Genomic DNA, 16,442 nt, shown 5'->3' with positions numbered 1-16,442 from the left:
GGGGCCATGCACGTGCCTTCAGTGACTAGGAATGCTTTGCAGTAGGCGGCCAGCCCCAGCAGTGAGGGGCTACAGAGCCGGGACGCTCTTCTTGGTGCTGCCACCCCTCTAAGACGCGGTGCAGTCAGAGCTCTGGGAAAGTCTGGAACCGGCCCTCCTCCTCCTCCAGCTTCTTTCCTGTCCCCAGGCCCCTTCTACGAGGTGCTGTGTGAAATGGAGTGACGGGGCTGGGAAGCCAGGCTGTAAGAGGCGCCTCCTCCATGCCAGCCATGCCGGCCCTTCCGGCTGGGCATGCAGGGAACACGCCAGCTTTCACTGGCCTGGGCTCCTGGCTATTTACGCAGAGGCCAGAGGGGGCACGGAGCTTCACAAGCACAAAGGAGACTGGCCCAGCCCTGCAAACCCTGGTGCAGGGCCGAAGCCTGAAACGAGACAGGACCCCTCAGGCGGTGACGTGAGCTCTGAGCCGGGAGGAGATGTTGGCGCAGCAGCCAGGCGGGCCCCAGGCAGGGGCGCGGGAAGATGCCCTGGAGCTCTTGCCTATTCAGACCATGGCTGCGCCGGGGACGCCCCTGAGCAAACACGCAGGAGTGAGTCGCGTTGCCCACGCAGAGCAAGAAGGCCCCAGAAGAGCTGTCGTATCTGGGGGGGGGGGGGGGAAGGGGCACTGCTTGGCGTCAGCCAGTGACCTGGTGGTGACAGGTGCCTCAGCGCCGGGGGTGCAGGCAGCAGGAAGGACTCCCACCATGCCAACTCAGCATGCCTGGTGTGCGCCCATGCACACACGCACACCTACACGTGTGCACCGACATGCACACAAACCCACATGCACACACCACACACACACACACTGGCAGACCTGCTGCTCGAGCAAATGACAAAGGAGGTTGAACGGAATCGTTGGGGCGGCTGCGGCAGGGCTAAGGGCAGCGTGTGGGCCATGCAGACGGCCCTTCTGTTGTTGTCTCTGCACACGGCTCTTGTCCAGGCAAAGCCTATTGAAGTCGGTGGAAAGACTCCCAGTGACTTCAAGGGTGTGTCTACACTGCAATTAGACACCCGTGGCCGGCCTGTGCCAGCTGAGCTGGGCGGCAGGGCCATATAATTGTGGGTTAGACGCTGGGACCCTCCCACCTCTGGCTGGCCCCTGCCCGGTGACCCAGGCTCCCGAGGCCAGGCCGCGGGGCTCTACAATTGCAGAGTGGCTGTCCAGGCTGGGGCTGGAGCCGGGCTTTGGGTGTTTCTCTGCATATAGCCATGCCCGTAGAGTCATTGACACCAGGCTCACTGGATTTACTTCATGTCATTCAACTGCTGGCACTGGACGGCAGGGGGGGGATCACTCGCTAATTGCCCTGTTCTGTTCCTTCCCTCGGAAGCACCTGGCCCTGGTCGCTGTCGGACCCAGTCTGGCCGTTCTTATCTTTTTATGTTCTGAACTGGTGCACATTTGTGTGTAGCCCCCCCCCCCCCCACTCCGTGTAATTCTGGACCAGGCAGGCACCCCTGGAAGGGAAGGAGGGTCTGAGGCGTGTGTCTACGAACAGCAGAGAGCAGAGCACAGCAGCTGGCCACGCCTCACATCTTCGCCAGTGACAGAACCATACGGTTTTTAAGGAAAAAATGTCTGACTATTGTTAGTGCTCAAATCCCCCTGGGGAGCGCTGAGGGCGTCTGCTGTGAGCCAGCACTTAGCGCAGTAGCTGGAAAGCCAGGTTCCACTTTGGACTCTGCCACTGCCGCACTGGGCATGACCCTGGGCAAGTCACTTTGTCGCCCTGTGACCCGGCTGTAAGATGGAGGATAATCACTTGGAAGCGTCCGTGTTTGTTCACAGACGGCAGGGGTGAGAGCAGGTCCGCGAGTGACTGTTGGTGTAATAGCACCTTGGTGGCCAGCACTCCCGAGCAGAGAAATCTCCTCCCAAACATTTTCTTCCAGGACAGTTTGTCTCTTGCTGTTGTGGGGCTGAAGAGGCACTGGAACACATTGCACCAGGATGCTCGGATCTTGCTGTAATGTGATCTGTTATGTAACACCCTGTGACAGTTACAAATTCATAAAACAGCACCAGGGCAGCAAAGTGCAGAGAGCTGAAATGCTTTCCTGCTGAACAACACCCCCAGGTTCACCGCTGAATGAACTGCAATCTCGCAAGCTGAATGGACTGCAATCTCCCTGGCTCACCTCCATTTTCATCCTCTGAATCAAACAATCCCAGAGAATTAGTGGCAGCTTTGTAGGGCAGAGCTTTACATTCAGTTATGCTGAAAAACACATGAATCAAACAGGTAATTTTTGCATCCAGCATCAAACTGCGAGTCGGGAACATTAGGTCAAGGATGATAAATATTAACATGCAGCCCTGGGCTTGCAAGCGCCGCAGCAGTTATGCCTGATGCTGCCCAGGAGAGTGGCTGCGCTTCGACTGAATCAGAGAAAGATCTGTGCAGTGTCAATTCAAGCAACGCTTTCACAAGCCGCCATCAAACCAGTTTTAGGAAAACAAATACAAAACCAGAGCCCATGCGGCCCTGCGGAGCACATGGCGGCTCAGAAGCGAGATTTGTCCCATGTGTTTGTAAAGGTCGGCTGTCTCCCATTACCCCGGCCGGGGCTTTCAGGTTTTGCATTTTTTCATGGTGCCACAAAATCGTAGCAATCAGAGCCGGGCAAGGCCCCTTAGTTCATCCAGCCCATCTGTGGGCCCCGTGCTCTGTGGTGGGATTTTCAAAGGAGCCCAGTGGGCTGGTGTCTCAATTTTCACTGACATTCAGCAGGATCGGGGCCTCTTAGTCCTCTAGGCACACCTGAAAATGCCAGATGGGGCGCCCATCACTTCCCTTTGTGACAGATATTTCCACGGTGTCACAGCCCTTCTTGAGCAGCCAGTCCCCCGCCTTTCCTAGGCCCCCTATCCCATGCACACCCCCCCAAGCCAGTACTCTGTCCCCTTTGAGCTGGGGCTGCTAGGGAGTTTCTCCTGATATTCCCCCTTCCTTTGCTCAGTTTTATCCCATCCGTTGTACCCCTCCACAGTGAGTTCCTGGAGCAAGAGCAGTCGGTGCTCGCGCCAGCTCCTGGGATGTGGCGGTGATGCTCGGGGGAAGAAGAAGAGGAACTGGCAGCATCTGTGACTGCAGGATCTGCAGAGGGCTTCTGCCCCCCATCAGAAAGGTGGGGCCGGGTGTCTGGTCACATTGAGTTCATTGCCGCTGCTGGGCCTGCCGTCACAAACACTGGGGCTGCAAACACCTTCCGTGGCCGGCTAGCGAGGAAACGGGTCCCCGCCCCGCAGGCTCTGAGCTAGCCACAGCCGGGGACTACTGCAGCATGCCCTGCCTGACAACAGCTGCTGGCACCTGCCCCTACGCAAGCAGGCAAATGAAAGCAGCTGGCGTTGGGCTCTGCACGCTGCACTGCCTCCCCAGAGCTGCTTCAGCGTCCTCGTCGCATCAGAGCCGGGCTGGAGCTCTCTGGGCAGCGAGGGAGCTGACAGGCGTGTGGGTGAAGGGTTACCCTTGGTGGAGGCCTGTGTAACTCCCTGCCACCAGAGCGGCTGTGCTCCGGTTCTGCCGCCTGAGAGCAGGCGCCACGTCCCCTCCTGGTAATGCCTCCCAGAGCCCCTCCCGGCCCAGCCAAGCACTGAAGCGTGGCTGGAGTCTCCGTGCCATCAGTGGACCCTGCATGCTTACGTGCTGCGCTGAAACGGGGCCCAGCGCCACAAGGTCACTGCCCCTCCCCTGCTCCCTCCTCCTCCTCACCCGCTGCTACCGCAGCGCCACGGGCGTTAGTGGAACGATGGTGGCAGGTAGCGGGGCAGTGGGGAGAGCTGGTATCTGCCCAGGTTTTGTTGCCTGGTTTAGTCCTCTCACCTCCCCCGCATCTGTTGCTCTGCTCCTTACTTTGCAAACACGTCAGCGCAGCCTGCCCAGCAATTTCACTTCATTCCACGAGAAGAAGGACCCAGGGCTAGCTTCTCTCCGGTGCACTGAGCGTCCCGCTAGCCTGCCCTGTGTCAATCATTCAGAGAGGGGCAAGTGGCAGAGCATGGATCACAGTTTGCTCCGCCAGCCATGCCAGTTTCTTTGATACACTTCGCTGTGTAATTTGAACAGTACGTTGAACAGTCGTCGCTTCATCTTTCTCTGAGTGACAGCAGGACATTCAATACACCAGGATCTGGTTTTAGAGCCTCGATCGCGGGCAAACGAAACATGGAGCATGAACTACAGCGACGCAGAGCCGCTAGGTAGATTTTAGAGAAGCCTGTATTTCATCTCTACTCTCTCCTCACACCCCCGATCTCAGAGGCGGGGATGGGGCGGGGGCACAGAGCGTGATCGCTAACGCAATACCAACGGTCTGATGCAAATAAACGTTAGTGCAAAAGAAGTTGCCTTTGGAGGGTTGCAGCGCTGGAGGATGAAGCTGCTTGGGATTGCCCTGCTCTCTCAGTGTAGAGATTCATCTCGCTGTGAATGATTTAATTATTCCTTTCTGTAAAATGTACCACCTGAGGGCTGCAGGTGATCGCAGCTGCCATGGTACCATGCGCAGAAAGGCAGTCTCTTAGACAGTCCGGTCCCAGCCCAGCCAAGTCTGTAGAGGTTAGAATCAGCAGCTTGTGTCTACCTGGAAATAAGCTGGGTGTCAATACAGATCAGAAGGCACGGGTGTAAAGTGATCTCTGCTGGCAGCTGCGTTCTGCACGGGATGACGTTTCAAAGAGGTGTCAGGTGGAACCCCCAGGGAGAGTGAGTGCATCGCCCCTCCCTGGAGAGTGCAGTGTACAACACCCCCCCCAGAGAGTGCAATGCACCACCATCCCTAGCTCTCCCCCCCGGGAGAGTGCAATGCACAACCCCACCCCCGAGAGTGCAGTGCACACACACTCCTCCCCCCTCCAGAGAGTGCAGTGCACAACCACCACCACCCCGGAGAGTGCAGTGTACAACACCTCCACCCCAGAGAGTGCAGTGCACACACACCGCTCACCCCTGGAGAGTGCAGTGCACAACCACGACCCCCTCCCCTCAGGGAGAGTGCAATGCACACACACACACACCCCAGAGAATGCAGTGCACAAACTTAGTGTCCAGGTGACAAAGACATGGAAAAGCCAGGTCCTCATCTGGGCAGATCAGGTGTGGACACTGATTTACAGCAGGTGAGGATCTGGCCAGATAACTGAAGTGCAGCGCTCAGCCAAAAGGAGAGATGGTACCTTCCAGAACCGGCTCTTGGCTGATGACGGTGCAGAAAAGGATCCGTCCAACAGGACCCTTACCCTTGGACCCTGCTCAGGGTCTCACTGATCGCTGTGTGTGGGGTCGGGAAGGGATTTCCCCCGGCTCAGACCGGCTGTGATCTTAGGGGCATTTCGCCTTGCCCTGCCGCATGTGTGTGCGGATCACTTGCCCGGGTGTATCTCATGTAACCATGTCCCAGCCATTGTGTTGGCCTCAGGCACTGGTGCCCCTCGGTCCCTGCTGCACACGCTCTGCTCTCCGTCGGGCTGCCAGACACTGGCCTGTCAGCTGGTGGGTTCAGAGTGCGGGTGCTGTAGCGGGTGGTGTGGGGGGCCTGTCATCCGCAGGAGGGCAGACTAGCTGATGTGGTGCTACAACTCCCTGGCTCCATCGCAAAGGGCAGACACGCTGCCCCGTCGGTGGAGAGAGCTGAGCTGCCCCGTGAGTGCTGACGGTGGCACCTGCTCCAGACAGCTGGCTCACTGCAAGGCGTCGGCTCGGCAAAGCATGGGCCTGCTGAGCTGGGCAGAGGGTGAGCTGGCGTGAGTGTCACAGGCACACAGCCCAGGCGTCCTGCCTAGCCTCCTCACAGCCAGATTCACACCGTGGACAGGACAGAGGGGAGCTCCCACACCTGCCCACTGCGCTCTCTTAGAAAGGAAGCAGAGGAGCTGCTCAGGGGCAGCTCCTTCTACCCAGCTGGGTTCACTGGGATGTCAGCAAAGCCCACACGGTATTGAGGGAGCTGGCAGAGCTGCATGACGGTGTGTGTCGCACCTGGAGCTTGATTGCGATTCACGGAGCTGCTCTCAGACCAATGCAATGCACCTGTTTAGTGGCGTCACTCCTGGTTCACAGCACCGGGGCGAGTGCAGAATTAGACCCATCAGGAACAGGCCTAAGTGGTGCAGTAGTGCCACTCGGCCGCTGGGGAGTATCCCGAGCGACGTCGCTGGTGCCCACCGCTGCTCCTTTACCCTGCCTGGAGCAGGCCCCAGTCTCGGAGTGCAATCCCAAAGCTGTTCTCTGCTTGTCTTTTACACGCGGGAGCTCTGGCCCTGGCTGACCTCTCCTACCCACAGGCCATTTGATGGTTGTAGAGGACCTGAAATTGGCATCACTAATGGAGCTGCAGCTTTCCCAGCAGCTGGCTGGGTGTATGTGAGTAACTCTGCTCAGGGTAGCAAACTCATGTTCAATGAGACTCCTCCTGCAAGTAATGTTACTCGTGTACAGAAACGTTTGCAAGATCAGGGCTAAGAGCTCTTGTTTGCGGGCTGGGAGAGCCGGGTTTGCTTTTCAACCTCCTTGCGATGCTGCTTTCTGGGTGCTCCAAGGATTATCAAAGTCCCCCAGGGAAAATAGGGAAGTCAAGGCGTGACAAATCCAGCAGAAAGAGATGGTTGCCTTGAGAAATAACATTTACAAGGGCATTTCTTCAACTCAAAGCAGCAGGAAAGGACACAAATACAATTGTGCAGTTCAGCCTGAGAAGCTGGAGTTCTGGCCTCTCTTCTTATTAAAAGGACAATGTGAGAGAACAGTCAGATCCCCAGAGCTTTTATTTTGAAATCAAATGCTTGGACTGCATGAAAACAAGAAAGATGTTCTCCTTCGGGAAACACAAATCCAATACATGGAGATGCTGCACTGCAATTCTATGCAACTCCCAGCCTCCGAACCCTTCCCTCTTGTGTCTCAGTGCCACAAATACTACAACAAGTACAGTTCTTAGGGCTGGCATTTCCTGTGGCTCGTCTCCTTCTCATGAGCAGCTCAGATTTACTTTGGACTGGGGGCTTCACCGAATGCCACAACATTTTGCGAAGCTTTGCTGTGCGCCATAGTTTTCGCACCATGGGCTTTTCAAGAGTGTTTATTTAAGCTGGATGAATAAAGCTGTCAAGGGTTATTAATTATACATCAGAGAACTGAGTTCAAAGGAGACTGGGAGCATAACTTGGCCCCAAATGAAGGTTTTAAAGCTCGCTGGATATGCTTGTCCCGATTATCTTTTATTGTCGTCCGTAAATGCACCGTCTGAGAATGGTTCTGGTCTCAGTTACATGGGCGTCAGTTGGCAGGAATGCCAGTGAATTCAGAAGCGTTACTCCTCCAGTGTTTGCTCAGTCGAGGGGCTGCAGTTCCCTCCCCAAGTTCGGTGGGTGAGATCACTAGTGTGCAGAGGGCCAATGCTGTATTTGGGGGGGCCTAGGTGGGACTCCAGTGGTGTCGAGGTCTCTGTACAGGAGTGACTCCCACCCCATAGCAGTTCCCAAAAGCCACTGCACAGTGGATGCACCTTTTCCTGTATGTCTTCTGTAAAGACATGCACCACAGCTTCCCTGGGTGCAGGGAGAGCTGTGTAGCTTCCTAACTGGACGGTGAGTCCGGAACAAATGGCTGCTTGGAAAGAGCCTTTTGCTTAGCTGAAGATCCTGAACAGAAGAGGAGACGACCTGGCTGAATTGCTCCTGCTCCTTCCCGCGTGGCCCTCCACCTCACAAGCAGGCCTATGTCTTCAAAGGGCAAGGGGTGAGCAGTGCTTGCTTCGTGAGCTCATTCGTGTGCGTGTGTGCGCACGTGTGCGTGCCTGTGTGTGTGTGCGTGCGAGTGTGTGTGCATGTGCATGCGTGTGTGAGGGTGGGGGGTTAAAAATTTGGCCCTTCGAGCCCTTCCATAAAAATAGACTGAATTTGTCATTGGGCACCAGTGATGTGCTGCCATCATCCCACACAATTGCGTATGTTTGCCTAAAGCCTGCGGTCGTAATTCATGCTATTGTAACCAGGCCACCAGCTCTGCCAGGAGGGACTGGACCCAAACCGGGGGCCCATCAGTTCCACCAGTGGGGTACAGATAACAAGGGGCGAAATGCAGAGAGCAGCCACTGTAACAGTGAAGGGGGGCGATTCACAAACAGAGACAGACGCTCCCAAACATCTACTGCGGAGCCACCTAGGAAGTACCCCTGCACCCAACAAAAGGTGATTGGGTGTTTGGGGAGAGACTGGAATTGGGACGGGGGGGGGGGGGGGGGACCAAACCCCACCTTCAACTGGGGAGTCACTGAACCTAGAGGTCTCCCTGTCTGCCCCACAGGCTCGCAGGCCAAAGGCGGGACCAGTGCAGTGTGCAAGGGAAGGGATTGGAGTGTCGCTCCCTTTGCAGCTGGCGTGGACTGGGCTCGGAGGTGGGGGATGCAGACTGATGAGCACTGGGAGCCTGTGGCAAGTGCACATGGATGGCCGGATGAAGGCACAAAGTTGGGGTGGGCAAAGGCTGCAGAGGCACCAGTCAGGCATCAGTCCGGGGTGGGGCGCGAGCGGCGCGGGAGGGGGACGGCTGTCAAGGCTCTGAACTGCTGCATTTCAGCAGCTTTGACAGCCCCTTCGTCAGGAGCGGCTGGGACTCTCGGCAGCAGGGTTCTGGGCGCACCCCTCCCCTGGGCGCACAGGCTGACAACAGACAGCAAGCCAATGACGAGGCACAGACACCGCGTCAGCTGTGCGGGGCCAGCTTCTCTCCTGTGCACCTGCTGCACACCTGCTGTGTCAGGAGCACCTACCTGTGTTTACAGCACAACTCATATGCTAGGCCCCGCACTCCAGCCAGCCTTCCAAGTGCATCACCTTAAACCACCCATCCACCTCAAAGAGCCAGGTGCTGTTTGGAAATGATAAACCCAGGAGATGTGACTGTGTGTGAAATCTTCCCTCCACACCTTCTCCCTGTCCCTCTCAGAGCATGGTTCCCAGTCCGTCTTCCAAACCAAAATGTCAGGAAAGCTGCCAGAAATCTTTCTTCAGCAGGGGAGGCCCTTTCAGAACTCCGCAGGGTACCTTGGCCAGGAATAATCCCACCTGCAGTACTAGCTGTACTCAAAGTAAATGATTAACGACAGGCAAGAGGGGAGGGTGTTTTGTGGACGCCAGCCATGGCCATCTTTGCATTTATCTTTAGACGAATGTATTTCCTCTCCCCCTAATGTTGCATTAATATGCAAGTGTTCTCTCCTGCTACCAGTGGAGAATGGCTGTGTACTGAGCGTGTTGATAACGTCGCCTGGCAAGAGATGCTAGAACCCCTGTGTGTAACGACGCTTAATCACAATGTTCGATCAGTGTTCTCCAATCTGTATTAGCAGCAGGCACACGTTAGCAGCGATGCTGCTCTTAATCAGATGATGTCCACAGTTTATTTGTCAGGACTTAGGGAAGCTTTTCCAGGAACTTGGAGAGAAGACGCCTATTGATGGTGTAATGACCCACCCAAGGGAGCGGAGAAGAGATGCAAAGAATAACGGTCTTAGAGGTGGGCCCAAAGCCCAGACCCAGCTCAGTGTTGTTCCAAAGTTTGAGGGTCTTTTGTTCGGGGGGTTTGGTTCAGCTCATTATTGGGCCCAGAGTCAGAAACGACTCGAGTTCAGGTGTTCGGTTCCAGGTTTGTTTCGGGCCCAGCCGTAGTTTGCAATATAGAAACTGGATGCTGTTCTCACTACGCCCAGCTATTGCACCGGTATAAACCTGGTGCGGGAACAGCACCAGGTCACTGTCTTGTCAGTTTAATACAAAGGCCATTCCTTTCCTTCAACGGGCACTACCTTCCCTTTCGCGAGAATGTGCCTGTCGCCCCACCTGCGATACTCTTCTGAGAGCCAAGCACACAGACCATCGTCTGACGAGTGCCCAAGTGGTCTCTGCTCCTGGCTCTTTTATGCAGTACCGTGGTTCTCTCACTCGGAATAGCCTCACCAGAGATCTAGCTGCCTTGTGATCACAGGGTTTACTACAAAGAAAATGGATCAAAGTAGGAAAGTTTGTGTTCCAGGCCAGTTCTCCACTGCCCTGCACCTGCAGAGTCAGCAAAGCGAGTGCCGAGCAGGAACACGCAGCTGCCACCAGTGTGTGTGTCTGATCTGGCAGCACCTTACACCCACGACCCATCCGGGTAACTGACCACGCCCGGCACTTGAACCTCGGTCATGCGGAGCAATCTGGGAAAGCAAAGAAATGGATGCACTGTCCCTTTGTTGGCAGACACAGATCCGATGCCTTGGGGCTGCTAGTTCGCTTGAAATGGTTCCATTATTTCTAACTGAATTTTTCAATTCAACAAAAAATGTTGGAAAAATTCATTCTCACTTTGAACTGACCTGGAATTCTTTTTGGATTTTTTGGTGCAGCCCCCATGCCAAAAAATCTGTTCTTTGCTCAGCTTTACTGAGCAGCTCTATGATTCTTTCCCGGTGAATTGTGGGAGACCTCGTCTGTCCCTCTGTACACAGAGGGGAATTGTGGGAAGGAACTGGAGGACTATCAGCACTTGAGTGACTCAGCCGGAGTCCTCCCTGCAAAGTGGGTGGGTTATGAGCCCATCTATTGCCCAGGATGGGATAGTTAGCCCAGCTATAAAGGACCATCACACTCAGCTGAGAGGGCTTTGTGTGTGGATGGGAGGGCAGTTGGGGCAATACCTGAGTAGGAGCTTGGGCTAACTCTGTAAAGAAGACAGACCCTTACGGTGTGTCTACACTACCATGCAGCCCAGGGTTAGTAGAATTCATGTTAGCAGATCCTGGGTTTGTTAACCTAGGGCTGGAGCCTCTACACTCATTTCTAATCCTGCACTGCATTATGCAGACCTGAGTCCAACCAGACTTCCCCGTGTCCTCCCAAAACGTGGCCACTGGAGCTCTGTGTTCATGGTGAAAAGTGTGGGAAAACTTGACTGTCCACCGACCTGACAGTCCAGAGGACAAAGAGAGTCAGGTCCTGGAATATTTGTAGTGGACTCCTAGAGCACATGTCCAGTGGGGCTCTGTCTACAATGCAGAGCAAAAGGGCTTGAACCCTGTGTCCTGGCTTGACCCAGACTTGTTATTTCCACCTCAGTGGCGTCCTGGGACCCTGGGTCTGAGCCCTGGCTTAGCATGATTTGTGTGTGGATGGAAGTGGGGTTAGGCTTGAGCCTGAATTCAAACCCTGGGCTTACATAGCAGTGTAGACATACCCCTAGAAGCAGGCGGACCCCACTGCCTCCTCTGGGTTGGGTGGAAATCAGCAACCCTAAGACATCAGGATCTGTCCCTGCACCAACAAAAGGCCAAGATCCCAATCCCTTTGCTTTTCCAGATTGCTTATCCTCTGGAAGTCGTGACTAGCCACGGGACGGCTCAGTGCTGCTCCACGGTCCCGTGTCAGTGCTCGCAGAGGAGCAGGGCGATTATCCTCAGTAGCAGCTGTGCAATGCAGGTGCTGTGACAAGGAAGGGAAAGAAAGGGACCCACTGCCAGCCAACGGCCACATAAGAACGGCCAGACTGGGTCAGAGAAACGGTCCATCTAGGCTAGGATCCTGTCCTCCAACAGTGGCCGGTGCCAAGTGCTTCAGAGGGACAAACAAACCGGGCAATCATCGAGTGTTCCATCCCCTGCCGTCCAGTCAAATCCTGTCATCCAGCCAAAATCCTGCTCAGCACCTACAGCCCTGGGATGGAGCACGTTAGTGGCTCTACGGGGACGGTGCATGTGCATTCCAGCCACGTGCAAGGACTGTGAGGGGCTGGAGCATGCTCAGCGAGGACAGAATCTTGGGAGATTCTAGCTGCGAAGGTCTAACAAGTCTCTGCTGAGTGTGTGCAAACACAGGATTTTCAAAGGCTTATACTTGGCCAAATCTGAACAGATTTTCCTGGGAACAGCAAATGGCACATGGCTAACCCAAAGGCCACGCCCTGCCACATTTCAAGTCCTGGCTCCAAAGCACGGGTGCGAGGGCTTCTCAAAGCAGAGGCACCAGGATTATTTTTAAATTGAAAAGAACGTATTTTCCCTGACTTCACACTCAGAAATGTCAGACTCGTTGTGGCTGAAGCTTTCAGAAACATTCAGCCCGAGGCAGAGACCCAGCCTGGAACATTTCAGCCCAAGTGGTTAGAGTCTGGCAATTCTCTAAGCACCTGAAAACAGGGTCTTTATAACAGGCAGCGCTACCTGCCCAATTCCTATTGAACATTGTTCGTCTTGCTCACTCATGCTGTGCATTACATAGATATTTCCCTCGCGTGGTCCACAGTGACCCTAGATCCCTCTTCTGAGGGGAAGCTGTTACTTTAGAATTCAGCATTGTGTATAAACAGGGCAAAGTATTCCTTCCAAAGTGCGTGTCTACAGTGAATCATTCTGTTATTCATGTTCTTACTGTGGGAGCTTCCAAAGTTCCCAGCTGGGATCGGGCTCTCATTGAGCTGGTGCTGTACACACATACCAGAAGGCATGGCCCCTATTCCAAATAGCTTCATCTGTCAGCATGCAGCTCATTTGCCTAGCTTTGTCCTAGTCAATGGAGTAACGCTGGTGTAAGTGAGAGGAGGATCAGGCTCGTTCGATTTAGCCAGTGACAGGGATGATAGGAAATTCTTAGTAAATGTAACAGTGTAACATAAACGGCATGAGATGAATGACATGAAAACAGATCAATAGTGAGCAATGGGCCAGCAGTGCAGACACACCAGTCTGCTTCCCTGATGATTCACAGTCACTACTCCAACATGAAAAAGAATGGGCAAAACACAGATTTGCAAAGAGAAAGACGTAGCCCATTTGTTTTGATCTCAGGGAACAAAACTTACCTGATAGCAAAGCCAATCAGCCTTTCAGTCATTAAATCTCAATTCCACAGGACGGACTTCTGGTAAATGCTCTTGGCACCAGCTCAGTCTACATCGCACAAAATGGATCTGTGAAAAATATATGTTGCAAGAAAAAGGGCTCATCAACAAATGTCAAGTGAATTGAATGAATTTATCATCCTGTTAGAGGCAGGAGTTAATGCAATAAAGGTCCCATTATGGAAAGCAGGGAGCTTATTACATCAAGCTATCATCAACCTTCATTTAAAAATCTCATTGCAAGAATGCCTGAGTGAACACTTGTGGTGCATGGAGAGCTGACTAATCCTGGCTTTGTTTTAACACTCATGCTGTTCGCTTGTCTCTGGGGTACCTGCATGGTTAATATTTAAATAGCTTGTAATCAGTCACTCCTTTAGGTTTAGAAATCTGCATGATATTTAACACCACAAGAAAGAGTTTGGTTTTGCTGAACAGATTTCCTCCATATCCTCTTCACAGCCTAAAGGAACTGGGTAGCGTACGCTGGACCCGTGTATACATTCAGTGCACAGCGGCCCTAGCAATCATCCTGCACACCCCGTCACGCCGGGAGGCCACTGACTCATTAGGACAGCCGGCGTGACTATGGCTCGTGTGCACACACTGGCACTAGACCTCACGGATCTGGGTGAGTATAAATCGCTGGGACCTGTGGTAGCGGAGGCCTGGCTGAGCTGTGCTGGGTACACACCCACCCGTTTACTCGGCATGGCTCAGCCGAGCCTCCGCTGCCACTAGCCACGCTACCGTGGCTACCCACCTATGTATACTCCCACTAGCTCAATGAGGTCTAGCGCAACCGTGTGTACACGAACCAGGGAGTCACACCCTACCCTCGTAGTGTAAACACAGCCCGTGGGCTTGTAGGATTAGGTCCATATTGTCCAGAGGAACATGCTACTCCCAGATGGAAGTTTGGGAATCTGGGGCCGGATCCTGCGCAGTGCTGAGCATCTGCGACTCTCATTGAAATCATTGGGAGTTGTGGGTGTGCTGCACTTTTCCAGATCAGGCCTGCGGTCACGTTTCTATTGACGGGGACTGATTCTCACCAAGACAGCGGCTGTGCATTTCTGAGCATGCTCACGCTGCCTGTTCAGTGCTAGTGCTGCACTGAGACTAGCTGGCCCCGCGTGTGCGGGTCAGGGATTCAAAAGCACTCATCCTGCAGCATGTGTGCAAAATAAACGTCCACGTGCAGGCTTTGCGAAAGCACGCTTAGAGGCACCTTCGCAAAGTCTGTGTCTGTGCAGCTGCTTTTCGTGTTGCCCTCATGCTGTGGTCTCAATATTGTATTCCACAGGGTTTCGCTCTCTCCTCCAACGGAAACCCTCCAGTGCCTGTACGATGTTTGTTGTCCCTCTTTGGGCTCCTAGCTCTGCTATATCTTCTCTCCTCGGGACCAGGCCCTTAATGAGAAAAAGAACATGGCTCTTGGTGGGATCTTGGGCATGAACTGGTAAATTCAGATTTCTTAGTTCTCACTTCTGCCAATGAAGAACACAGCTGGGATCGAGATGGATAAAAAGGCCACGTTCCGGTTCTCTCTGGGGAAGCATAGCTGTCTGCACTGCAGCGTCCCAGTCCTGGCTTGGTAACACGGCACTCGCATTAGGAAACCCAGGGCTGCTTCTCCTCTTGCAAACAACTGAATCATTTATGGAGCCCAGTTGTGGGAATTGGCGCTCACAGCAGTCAGAAGGAACAGGCTGTTCCACAGCCCCTGGAGCCACTTGAGGAAATTCATTTGGATTGCTCCTGTGCTCTGCACAAGGTATTTTATGCCTTTGCTCAGCCAGAGGCTACACTCCTGACAGACAGATATTCAGAGTGTATTAAAGTACAGTCCAAAACCTCCAGATTTATTTACAAAAACACTCTTGGGGCACACAACGCACAATGTGTAATTTCACTCAAGCTTTTCATTAGGCAGAACTTAATGAAGCTCATATCTGGCCACAAATACCATTAGGGATTATCTCTGCTTTAGGATTTTCCTGACGAGATGGTATAGATGTTGTGGCTGGGATTCAGACCGCTACACATCGGGTCCACTGGGGTTTAGCTATAGGAACCTCTACATATGGTATTAGGAGAGTTTGCTATGTTTGTTCCAAGTCAAACTCCTTTCAGCAAGCTGGGCAATTACTTCACCCACCATCTTAGAGAGAGACAGAAATCACAGAAGCCCAGACTGTGGGCTGGATGGGACTTTAGTCATCTGTGCAGCCCCCTGCGCTGTGGCAGGACCAGTAAACCTAGGACCAGCCTTAACAGGTGTTTGTCCAACCTGCTCTTAAAACCCACAAGGATGGGATTCCACAGCCTCCCTGGACGCCTCTTCCAGACCTGCACTGCCCTGAGAGTGAGAAAGTTTTCCTGACATCTAACCTAACTCTTCCTTGCTGCCAGTTAAGCCCCTTGCTTCTTGTCCTGCTGGCACTGGACATAGAGAGCAACAAACTGATCAGCGCCCTTGTAGCAAGAGGCTGTGGCCTTCCTCAGAGCCTGGGCCCAAGGACCAGCTGCAACGCCGCTGCTGGGGCGATCGAGGCCCTGCAAACCAAATACCCCGGGAGTGGGGGGCAGGGACAGAGAGGCGGGGCCTGGACAGGAAGGGGAGGTATAAAAGGCTGGCCTAGCGGCTCACTCAGAGAGAAGCTGCTGGAGAAGGATTTGCCTTCGCTAAAGCTGCAGCCTAGGCCTGACCCAGCCCCCGTGGCGGTGTGACCGACCGGAGCCTCCACGGCCTGCCTGGGTGGCTGGGCCCTGCTGACTGGATCGGGCCACCGGGCCTTCATGACTGGGAAGCGCTACCGGGGGCTGCTGGCTGGGAGGAATCCCTCGAGGCCGGCCCTGACCTGGAGTTGCTGCCCCTCGCCGGGGAGCCGCTGGAGCTGCCTGAGCCCGGTGTTTGAGGACCCACCGGGACCCTGGGACCTGGAGGAGCTGCCCTCGGCTGACGGCCCTGAGGAGTTCCCGGACCTGCCGCCGGCCGACCATGAGGGGCTAGCAGGACTCCCGCTGGCCGTCTACCCCGAAGAGTCGGAGGCGGGCGCCTGGCGGCAGGTGCCCGGGTTCAGGATGGGAGGAAATAGCCCAGGGGAGCCGACTCCAGTCCGGCTGAGCTTGCATTCACACCAGCGTCAGTGCATTGCGGCTGGAGCCCTGCTGAGACGGTGGCAGAGTCTCTGTGCCATGGCCAGGGCCCTGGGCTGGGACGCGGTGGAGTTGGGTGGGCCTGCGTCCCCTGCCCCCTTCCCTAGCCACCCCGGAGTGCATGTCCCCTCGGATCTATTGCTGCTGAGGAAACTGAGCCGGGGGGCCATAGATTCCTTTGCCTGCCTCGCCCTGCCCGGGGATGGGGCTATAGACCTCTCACCAGCCCGCCAGCCTGAGGGCTGGGGGGTACCGACTACTTTGGCCAGTCCTCGTCCTGCTTGAGGACCAGGAGCTATAGACTACCTGCCTGCTCCGCTCCGCTCCGCTCCGCCTGGGGCCGGGGGCTATAAACTA

At 54.7% G+C, this 16,442-nt stretch overlaps 1 long non-coding RNA gene across 3 annotated transcripts in view; it reads right to left on the bottom strand.

The window, feature by feature from the left end:
* Positions 1 to 246: 246 nt before the first annotated feature.
* Positions 247 to 16,442, bottom strand: part of LOC137149362 (uncharacterized) — a 62,413-nt gene continuing 46,217 nt past the window's right edge. The window contains exons 2-3 of one of the 3 annotated variants that reach the window (XR_010918760.1): positions 12,885 to 12,992; positions 247 to 572 (exon numbers count right to left, since the gene is read on the bottom strand). This is a non-coding gene — a long non-coding RNA (uncharacterized lncRNA). Of the gene's footprint in view, positions 573 to 1,548; positions 2,268 to 3,138; positions 4,636 to 12,884; positions 12,993 to 16,442 lie in introns of those variants that run through there. The other 2 variants (XR_010918761.1, XR_010918759.1) reach the window with 2 other exon arrangements.

This window comes from Emydura macquarii, unplaced genomic scaffold, assembly GCF_026122565.2.
Source record: "Emydura macquarii macquarii isolate MOO-44397 ecotype Brisbane River unplaced genomic scaffold, CSIRO-AGI_Emac_v2 contig_729, whole genome shotgun sequence".
In the NCBI taxonomy this organism is placed as follows: domain Eukaryota; kingdom Metazoa; phylum Chordata; order Testudines; family Chelidae; genus Emydura; species Emydura macquarii.
The sequence above is the reverse complement of the archived record's forward strand: the minus strand, read 5'-3'. Positions and strand labels throughout refer to the sequence as shown.